The sequence below is a fragment of the Procambarus clarkii genome, chromosome 22, assembly GCF_040958095.1.
Source record: "Procambarus clarkii isolate CNS0578487 chromosome 22, FALCON_Pclarkii_2.0, whole genome shotgun sequence".
Taxonomy (NCBI): domain Eukaryota; kingdom Metazoa; phylum Arthropoda; class Malacostraca; order Decapoda; family Cambaridae; genus Procambarus; species Procambarus clarkii.
This window is the reverse complement of record NC_091171.1, coordinates 34,309,883-34,320,883: the sequence shown is the minus strand read 5'-3', so window position 1 is coordinate 34,320,883 and position 11,001 is coordinate 34,309,883.

The following is an 11,001-nucleotide window of genomic DNA, read 5'->3' as shown; positions in this document are numbered from 1 at the left end:
TGTTGTTTACTAGGATTTCTCTGGCGATGGTTTGGTTGTGGGAAGAGATTATATGTTCCTTAATGGAGCCCTGTTGCTTATGCATCGTTAAACGCCTAGAAAGAGATGTTGTCTTGCCTATATACTGTTTTTTTTGGAGCTTACAGTCCCCAAGAGGGCATTTGAAGGCATATACGACGTTGGTCTCTTTTAAAGCGTTCTGCTTTGTGTCTGGAGAGTTTCTCATGAGTAGGCTGGCCGTTTTTCTGGTTTTATAGTAAATCGTCAGTTGTATCCTCTGATTTTTGTCTGTAGGGATAACGTTTCTATTAACAATATCTTTCAGGACCCTTTCCTCCGTTTTATGAGCTGTGGAAAAGAAGTTCCTGTAAAATAGTCTAATAGGGGGTATAGGTGTTGTGTTAGTTGTCTCTTCAGAGGTTGCATGGCGTTTCACTTTCCTTCTTATGATGTTTTCGACGAAACCATTGGAGAAGCCGTTGTTGACTAGGACCTGCCTTACCCTACAGAGTTCTTCGTCGAATTGCTTCCATTCTGAGCTGTGGCTGAGAGCACGGTCGACATATGCGTTAACAACACTCCTTTTGTACCTGTCTGGGCAGTCGCTGTTGGTATTTAGGCACATTCCTATGTTCGTGTCCTTAGTGTAGACTGCAGTGTGGAAACCTCCGCTCTTTTCCATGACTGTTACATTTAGAAAGGGCAGCTTCCCATCCTTTTCCATCTCGTAAGTGAAACGCAGCACAGAACTCTGCTCAAACGCCTCCTTCAGCTCCTGCAGATGTCTGACTTCAGGTACCTGTGTAAAAAACTAGAAGACATACCAGAAAATATCCTAAGGAAACTACTCCAAGCTTGTACTAAAGAGGCACCCTTCTTGAGCCCGGATGGGCACATGTATAAGCAAGTAGATGGGGTCGCCATGGGTTCTCCCCTAGGTGTCCTGTTTGCAAACTTCTACATGGATACCATCGAGCAAAAAGTCTTAGTCGACATGAACTTGAAACCGGCCATATACTGCAGGTATGTTGACGACATTTTTACACAGTTACCTGATGTCAAGTTTTACGAAACGCGCTCAAGTGTCGCGTCAGACTAGAAATAAAAATGAATTTTGGAGAATTGATTTTTGAATTACCACCAACAGTGAAAAGAAATGTACGAAAGATTGAGAAAATTCGTGTTAGAATTATTAATCTTACTTTTTCGGTCATATTTAATAATATATGTCTACAGGAAAGACTGCTACCAAAATATACTAATATATATATATATATATATATATATATATATATATATATATATATATATATATATATATATATATATATGTATATATATATATAAATATATATATATATATATATATATATATATATATATATATATATATATATATATATATATATATATATATATATATATATATATATATATATATGTGTGTATATCACGAAAATAAACACGTGATTAAGAATGTGACAATGTCAGACCACGAAGGAAAAATGAAACAGGAAATTTCCTTAAGTACTTTCGTATATTAAATACATCTTCAGAAGGTGAAGGTGAAATTAATTAAGGAAATTTCCTGTTTCATTTTTCCTTCGTGGTCTGACATTGTCATATATATATATATATATATATATATATATATATATATATATATATATATATATATATATATATATACATATATTAGTATATTTTGGTAGCAGTCTTTCCTGTAGACATATATTATTAAATATGACCGAAAAAGTAAGATTAATAATTCTAACACGAATTTTCTCAATCTTTCGTACATTACGCTTCACTGTTGGAGGTAAATCAAAAATCACTTCTCCAAAATTCATTTTTATTTCTAGTCTGACGCGACACGGGCGCGTTTCGTAAAACTTATTACATTTTCAAAGACTTCACAAATACACAACTGATTAGAACGTATCTCTGATTTTATATCTACATTTGAGTGAGGTGGGAAGGGTGATGTGGCATTAACACAAGACAGAACAGAAGGGGATATTAATAGGGTATTAAAAGTATCAACACAAGACAGAACAGAAACAATGGGTATTGAATAGAAGTGTTTGTAGAAAGCCTATTGGTCCATATGTCTTGATGCTTCTATATTGGAGCGGAGTCTTGAGGTGGGTAGAATATAGTTGTGCAATAATTGGCTGTTGATTGCTGGTGTTGACTTCTTGATGTGTAGTGCCTCGCAAACGTCAAGCCGCCTGCTATCGCTGTATCTATCGATGATTTCTGTGTTGTTTACTAGGATTTCTCTGGCGATGGTTTGGTTATGGGAAGAGATCTCTTCCCATAACCAAACCATCGCCAGAGAAATCCTAGTAAACAACACAGAAATCATCGATAGATACAGCGATAGCAGGCGGCTTGACGTTTGCGAGGCACTACACATCAAGAAGTCAACACCAGCAATCAACAGCCAATTATTGCACAACTATATTCTACCCACCTCAAGACTCCGCTCCAATATAGAAGCATCAAGAAATATGGACCAATAGGCTTTCTACAAACACTTCTATTCAATACCCATTGTTTCTGTTCTGTCTTGTGTTGATACTTTTAATACCCTATTAATATCCCCTCCTGTTCTGTCTTGTGTTAATGCCACATCACCCTTCCCACCTCACTCAAATGTAGATATAATATCAGAGAGACGTAAGTTCTAATCAGTTGTGTATTTGTGAAGTCTTTGAAAATGTAATAAGTTTTACGAAACGCGCCCGTGTCGCGTCAGACTAGAAATAAAAATGAATTTTGGAGAAGTGATTTTTGATTTACCTCCAACAGTGAAGCGTAATGTACGAAAGATTGAGAAAATTCGTGTTAGAATTATTAATCTTACTTTTTCGGTCATATTTAATAATATATACATATATATATACACATTGTGTCTGTATAATGCATCATCTTTTTTCATTCTTAGCTAAATGTCACTCACTTTATGGTTAAAATGTAATTTTATATATAGATTGCAATACACTTGTTAAGTCTAGCCAGCATTGAAATGAGTTGTATAATTTGGTACCAATTAAGTTTCTGAATCTGACAATGACAGAGTCATCACAATTATAAATGTACTACATTTATGAACAACACTTTTGATTTGATTTGTCGAGGAAGAACACTCGCTTAACAGTGAATACAGAGAAGTCAGGTCTAGCTCTCCATGCTCCGCCTACTTGCCACATTGTTTGATCTTTATGCACCTCTAATACTTTACACTAGTTGGGTTGAATTCAACCAGCCATGTCTGCTCACTCCCTGGAGTTTATCAAGGTCTTCCTGTAGTTGAAAGCATTCACATGTACGACCTCGGTCCCTCGGGTAGGTCGTTCACATAAATTAGGAGCGGTAATGGCCTCGAGACCAACCCTCTTTATTACTTATCTTTATTACTCAATTAATATCTCCCATTTTATAACTTCTCGGCCATTTGTATTCCTCAGTTACGTCCTCCTTTATTCTTGGCCTTTTTGGGAGATTGTAAATCAGAGTTTTTTTCTTTTAATTAAGCTTAGATTGCCTATTAGGAACTTGAGAACAATAATGCTATGTTCAACCCTTCCCTCTCCTGCTATACCGTTCACCCTCTCCCTCTCCTGCTATACCGTTCAACCCTTCCCTCTCCTGCTATACCGTTCACCCCTTCCCTCTCCTGCTATACCGTTCAACCCTTCCCTCTCCTGCTATACCGTTCACCCCTTCCCTCTCCTGCTATACCGTTCACCCCTTCCCTCTCCTGCTATACCGTTCACCCCTTCCCTCTCCTGCTATACCGTTCAACCCTTCCCTCTCCTGCTATACCGTTCACCCCTTCCCTCTCCTGCTATACCGTTCAACCCTTCCCTCTCCTGCTATACCGTTCACCCCTTCCCTCTCCTGCTATACCGTTCAACCCTTCCCTCTCCTGCTATACCGTTCAACCCTTCCCTCTCCTGCTATACCGTTCACCCCTTCCCTCTCCTGCTATACCGTTCACCCCTTCCCTCTCCTGCTATACCGTTCAACCCTTCCCTCTCCTGCTATACCGTTCACCCCTTCCCTCTCCTGCTATACCGTTCACCCCTTCCCTCTCCTGCTATACCGTTCAACCCTTCCCTCTCCTGCTATACCGTTCACCCCTTCCCTCTCCTGCTATACCGTTCACCCCCTCCCACTCCTGCTATCCCGCCCCGCCCCCTCCCACTCCTGCAATCCCGCCCCGCCCCCTCCCACTCCTGCTATACCGTTCACCCCTTCCCTTCCCTGCTATACCGTCCCGCCCCCTCCCACTCCTGCTATCCCGTCCCACCCCCTCTCACTCCTGCTATCCCGCCCCGCTCCCTCCCACTCCTGCTATCCCTCCCCGCCCCCTCCCACTCCTGCTATACCGTTCACCTCCTCCCTCTCCTGCTATCCCGTTCACTCCCCTCCCACTCCTGCTATACCGTTCACCCCCTCCCACTCCTGCTATCCCGCCCCGCCCGTCTCTCACTCCTGCTATCCCGCCCCGCCCGTCTCTCACCTCGGCTTCACGCTATCCAAACGCAGACGCTCCCTCAACACCTCAAATGTCAACAAACATCAGAAATCAGCAAGATACTCGAGGCTGATGGTGAACACAAAGACAGTTTTATACGACTTTATTCCCAGCCCTCGTCCTCCTCCCCATCACCTTCCTCTCCTCTGTCTCTCTGTCTCTCTCTCTCTCTCTCTCTCTCTCTCTCTCTCTCTCTCTCTCTCTCTGTCTCTCTCTCTCTCTCTCTCTCTCTCTCTCTCTCTCTCTCTCTCTCTCTCTCTCTCTCTCTCTCTCTCTCTCTCTCTCTCTCTCTCTCTCTCTCTCTCTCTCAGGTGAGGTACAAGAGTAGAAGACTGCTTCTCATGGCTGTTACCAGGCTGAGAACTATCCCTTCTCATAGTTCATTATAAGCCTTATCCTACAAGTTTTTCTCCTTGCAACACGACCCGCTAAACGGTTTACAACCAGGTCACCAATTTCTGTTGGGTTAACATGGGCAAACAGTTAAGGATTCATACCCAGTCAATCCTCATTGGCTAGGATTCCAATCAAGACTAAATATATCGCCAGTAGTCGTGCGCAACCTGTTCTCCTGAGCCGTCCCAACGTCAAGAAACTGTCGTATTAATGTGCCTTATCCTAACCTACTAGAGGACCTACAAACAGAAAATGGAACTTTATATCAATTTTGCGAGCCGCCGCCACTTTTTTTCTTTTAATTTTGCCCCGTGGGGCGAGTTTATTGGGCAGCGCCACTCATCTTGTGTTTTCTAGTACGACAGTTTTTGGCCGTGTTCGTCAAAATGCGACGTGGTACTAGGAGGACGGGTTGCCGAGGTGAGTGTGCTACCACTGACATCACATATTGTTTCAAGCGTAGGTTACACATTTATATATCCAAGAGTTTAAGTGTATATAGGGAGCCGGTCGGCCGAGCGGACAGCACGCTGGACTTGTGATCCTGTGGTCCTGGGTTCGATCCCAGGCGCCAGCAAGAAACAATGGGCAGAGTTTCTTTCACCCTATGCCCCTGTTACCTAGCAGTAAAATAGGTACCTGGGTGTTAGTCAGCTGTCACGGGCTGCTTCCTGGGGGTGGAGGCTTGGTCGCGGACCGGGCCGCGGGGACACTAAAGCCCCGAAATCATCTCAAGATAACCTCAAGATAACCTATATTAATAGGAGATGCCTCGTATGAACCAATAGGCCTTCTGCATTTGTAGTTATTCTTATATTCATATGTTCTTATAGGCTGTAAAGATTGCTTTTGATAGATTTTAAATTCTGTTCAATTATTTTCCAGCTTCCTGGATGCTGCCAAAGTCATCCCGTTTATAGTTGTTTTGGATTTGTTGACAATTACTGGTATTTGCAGAATCTAAGAGAGGTGCGATTCGAACACAGGAAGAAAAGGATGAACTGTTCAAGAAAATTTCGAGCATAATGAGCTGTGAGTTGTGTGTGAAGTGTATAAACAAGACATTCACAAATATAGCGGTTAAGGGCACAGGCAGGAATGCGACACGCCTCAGACCAAGTCCATTCCATCCAGCGATCGATCCCGATTCATAAATTTTAACACACTTCATACAAAACAAGAACTTTCTCATATATAAATTTATATTATTATATAGTCGCATATTGTGTATATTTAGACATTGGTTAGGTCAGGTGTTTAGGTTCTGTTGGCGATTATTTGTATTTGTAGTACGTGGGTGAAGCATTTACAGCGTTGTGGTTCGAGCAAGTCGTCAGCAAAGCATTTGTTCCGGAAGTGTTCGAATGTCATCCAGCCCGTCCTCTAAACAAAGACCCCGAAGTCCATTCCATGCACCCACCAAACCCCCTGTTTATGAATGAAAAACGGCTTGCACACGACTCACAACTGATGACGTTATCTTGAGGTTATCTTGAGATGATTTCGGGGCTTAGCGTCCCCGCGGCCCGGTCCTGGACCAGGCCTCCTTTCTGTTACACAACCCCAGGAAGCAGCCCGGAGCAGCTGTCTATCTCCAAGGTACCTATTTACTGCTAGGTGAACAGGTGCATCAGGGTGAAAGAAACTCTGCCCATTCGTTTCCGCCTCCACCGGAGATCGAACCCGGAACCTCAGGACTACGAATCCGAAGCGCTGTCCACTCAGCTGCCAGGCCCCAGGCGTGCGAACACTTCCGGAACAAGTGCTTCACTGACGAATTTTGTTCGAACCACAACGCTGTAAATGCTTCACCCACGTATTACAAATATACACACAGAAATCACAACTGCGTGATGCATCAAATGAACAAATCCACAAGGACCATGACGAGGATTCGAACCTGCGTCCGAGAGCATCCCAGACGCTGCCTTAATCGACTAAGCTACGACATGGTCAAAAGGAGTCTGTGTGTGATGAAGTAAGGGGGAAGAGGGAGAACGGCCTATTGACATAGGTCGAGTGCATGAGGGGAGTTGTGCAAAACCCTGGTTTGTGCCTCGGAGAGGCTGCAGGAGCCAGTAAGTTCAGTAGAACCTCGGTTTCAACTCGTTTTGACCATGTCGTAGCTCAGTCGATTAAGGCAGCGTCTGGGATGCTCTCGGACGCAGGTTCAAATCCTCGGCACGGCCCTTGTGGATTTGTTCACTACAAATATAAATAATCGCGAACAGAACCTAAACGCCTAACCTAACCAGTGCCTAAATTTGTTCAACATGCTAATATAAAATAATATTAATTTATATTTAAGAAAATTCCAATTTTGAATAAACAGCATGTTAAAATTGACGAATGCCTCTTTCAGCCGATAGATGGAATGGACCTGGTCTGAGGACGGGTTGAAATAATTGTCAACAAAATCTAAGCACCTAACCTAACCTAACCTAACCTACGCCTAAATAAGAAAAATATGCTAACATATAATAATATTAATTTATATTCCATAAATTCGTATTTTGAATGAACAATATGTTATCACTGATGAATGAGTCTTTAGGGTCGGCCGCTGGATGGAATGGAATTAGGTTGAGGATGGGTTTGATCATTTAAGTGTCGTCAGCGAAGCGGAGAAGTTGTATTGTGATCATTGTGGCAGAAATCCCTAGATTGCTTGTGAAAATCGACTCCATGCCCTCGGATATAACACAGACCAAGCTTAGCCACAGTCTTCAGCTATAAAACAGGATAATGCAATGACAAAACATTTAGCTTGTTCAGATAAGATTATATATAATATATATATAATATATAGTGTGTTACAACGGTCGCAGGTACCTCAAACATTCACGTCTTGTCTAGCAAGATCCTAACAGTGTAGTCATCAGCAAGAAACGGAAACAGGAAACGCCGTTTTCTCTGTACGTGACTTTACCGTTGACTCGGGAGAGTTACGTGTTGAACAGGAAATACCAAGACTACGGCAGGTCTACACTGCTGGGGGGGCAACATTGCATATATTGCAGCGGCTCTTCAATTGTTCTCGCAGTGTTTCTAAGTCTTGTGTTGCGTGTTTGCGTACATCGCTCAAGTTTGTGTTTAAGTAGCAGTGTTGCGTCCGGCTTTAATATGCCTCTCGCGAAGGGGGGTGTTCCAGCGCCGTCATCCGTCTAAATAAGGTAGGCCTACACAATTCACAGATTGAATTGGCCTACAATGGGTAGGCAAGGCCTACCTTGGGCAAGGTAGGCCTTGCCTAAGGGGGAAAGGTGAGTACCCGGGGTTACCCGGAGTCTCTCTCCACCATCTGTCGAGCCATCAATCTGTCCATCTATTTCTACATCTATTCATTTATTATATCCGTCTATCCAACCATCTGTTCGGTCAATCTACCCGTCCGTCCATCTATTGTATCCGTCGATCGATCTGTACGTTGGATCATACATAAATAGCATAAATAAAGCGTGATAAAAGGCATAAATAGCAGAGCATAAATAAAGCGTGATCGCTGGATTGTTTCGAGGGTTGGTATAAATAATATACATGTGTATACACACACAGACACACACACACACATATATATATATATATATATATATATATATATATATATATATATATATATATATATATATATATATATTTGGGTTGGATAGAAATAAGAGCCGCCTCGTGTGGATAAATAGGTCATGTGTAGTTTACGTTCTTGTGAATAATGCTCTTTCCTGCCATTACAGGTAAGGTCACCCATTACCGCCGAGGGGACAGACATCATCTACGCTGATACGGTCCGTTCTTATTCCTGTTTCTGTACGATTTTGTAGATACAATTCGGATGGTAAATTACAAAGCGGCGTTCACACAATATTGCAATTTCTCGAGAAATGTTGAATCCTGTTTCGTTGGTCATAGAGGCACCATAGCCAGTTTTTGGGGAGCCTTGGAGGCACTATAAGAGTATGGCACCATATATAATGATAGTGAGAAAGTGTGAGTTATGGAGCCGTGTTCACATGGGGGGGGGGAAAAAAGAGATTTAACACACCGTGAAGAAGTTGGGACGAAGGAAACTTATGGTGCAGGAATTATTTCGTAAACTTGAAATTCTGATTCTGAGGGATGGTGGCGTTGCTGGGAGGGATGGGAGGGGACCCAGCCATGGGATGGGATGTGACGCCGGGTGACACAATGTTACATGTCACAATAGTAACTCGTTTAAAAACTTAGTAATTCAAGACGAGGACGTGTAGCATTGCTCATAAATGACTGAGACCCGGTAATAATGACCCAAAATTAGTTAACCAATATACTCAAAGCTTTCTAACGACAGCTAGTTTTACAAACTAACACAAACGGTTGAAAAGATATAAGCAAAATACATCTTGGAGTGTAGCAGGGCAAACAAACACTAACGGGATGGTTCAGATGTATCACACCAGAGATTAGGGAGATAACGGGCCATTGACGAATGGCTCCAATCAGATAGTGACAAATGAAGGTGCGGTCTTTTATATAAGGGGGAAATTTATATTATTCCTGCGGCTGTTGTTTGGGGCTGTTAGTCCCGGCGTCTGCCCTTGTTTGGGGCTGTTAGTCCCGGCGTCTGCCCTTGTTTGGGGCTGTTAGTCCCGGCGTCTGCCCTTGTTTGGGGCTGTTAGTCCCGGCGTCTGCCCTTGTTTGGGGCTGTTAGTCCCGGCGTCTGCCATTGTTTGGGGCTGTTAGTCCCGGCGTCTGCCATTGTTTGGGGCTGTTAGTCCCGGCGTCTGCCCTTGTTTGGGGCTGTTAGTCCCGGCGTCTGCCCTTGTTTGGGGCTGTTAGTCCCGGCGTCTGCCCTTGTTTCACCCACTTTGTAGCAGTGTGTGTGTGTGTGTGTGTGTGTGTGTGTGTGTGTGTGTGTGTGTGTGTGTGTGTGTGTGTGTGTGTGTGTGTGTGTGTGTGTACACCAGCAGTGTGTGTGTGTGTACACCAGCAGTGTGTGTGTGTGTGTGTGTGTGTGTGTGTGTGTGTGTGTGTGTGTGTGTGTGTGTGTGTGTGTGTACACCAGCAGTGTGTGTGTGTGTACACCAGCAGTGTGTGTGTGTGTACACCAGCATTATGTGTGTATATATACACCTGCAGTGTGTGTATATACACACCTGCAGTGTGAGTGTATATATATACACCTGCAGTGTGAGTGTATATATACACCTGCAGTGTGTGTGTGTATATATACACCTGCAGTGTGTGTGTATATTTGTGTGTGTGTATATATATACACCTGCAGTGTATATATATATATATATATATATATATATATATATATATATATATATATATATATATATGTGTGTGTGTGTGTGTGTGTGTGTGTGTGTGTAATATACTCACCTAGTTATACATACAGGGGTGGATTATGATATCCAGGGCCAGGATATCATCGAGCATTAACGTATCCACTTAAGAAACCTATACATCTTTACACGACCAAGGCGGCTTTGTTTACATTAATTAATTAAACAGTTTGTGGGCTATAAAACTCTACAATCCAAGAAGTTGATTGTTATAAACAGCCTCGTAGTCTTGCGAAACTCACCAGCTGTTTAATAAATGTAAACAATAATGTCATGATTAAGGAAAGCAACCCGTTCTCACGCTAGGCTGGTTAAAGCAGCGGCCGTCCTCCCTAGACGCATTCATCAATTTGAACATACTGTGTATTAAAGTTTGGTTTGTTGCTATATATAAATTAATATTATTATACATAAAAATTCGATGTATATTTAGGCGTAGGTTAGGCTACGTGTTTAGGTTTTGTTGGCGATTATTTGTATTTGAAAAACGTGGGTGAAGCATTTACAGAATTGTGGTTCGAACAGAGGACGTGAGCAAAGCACTTGTTCCGGAAGTGTTCCGTCGTCATCCAGCCCGTCCTCCAAACAAAGATCCAAAAGTGATTCCATCCACCCGCCAAACCTCCTGTTTATGAATGAAAAGCGGTTTACACACGACTCACAACTGCTGACGTTCGAACATATCCGGAACAAGTGCTTCACTGACGAATTTTGTTCGAATCACAACGCTATAAA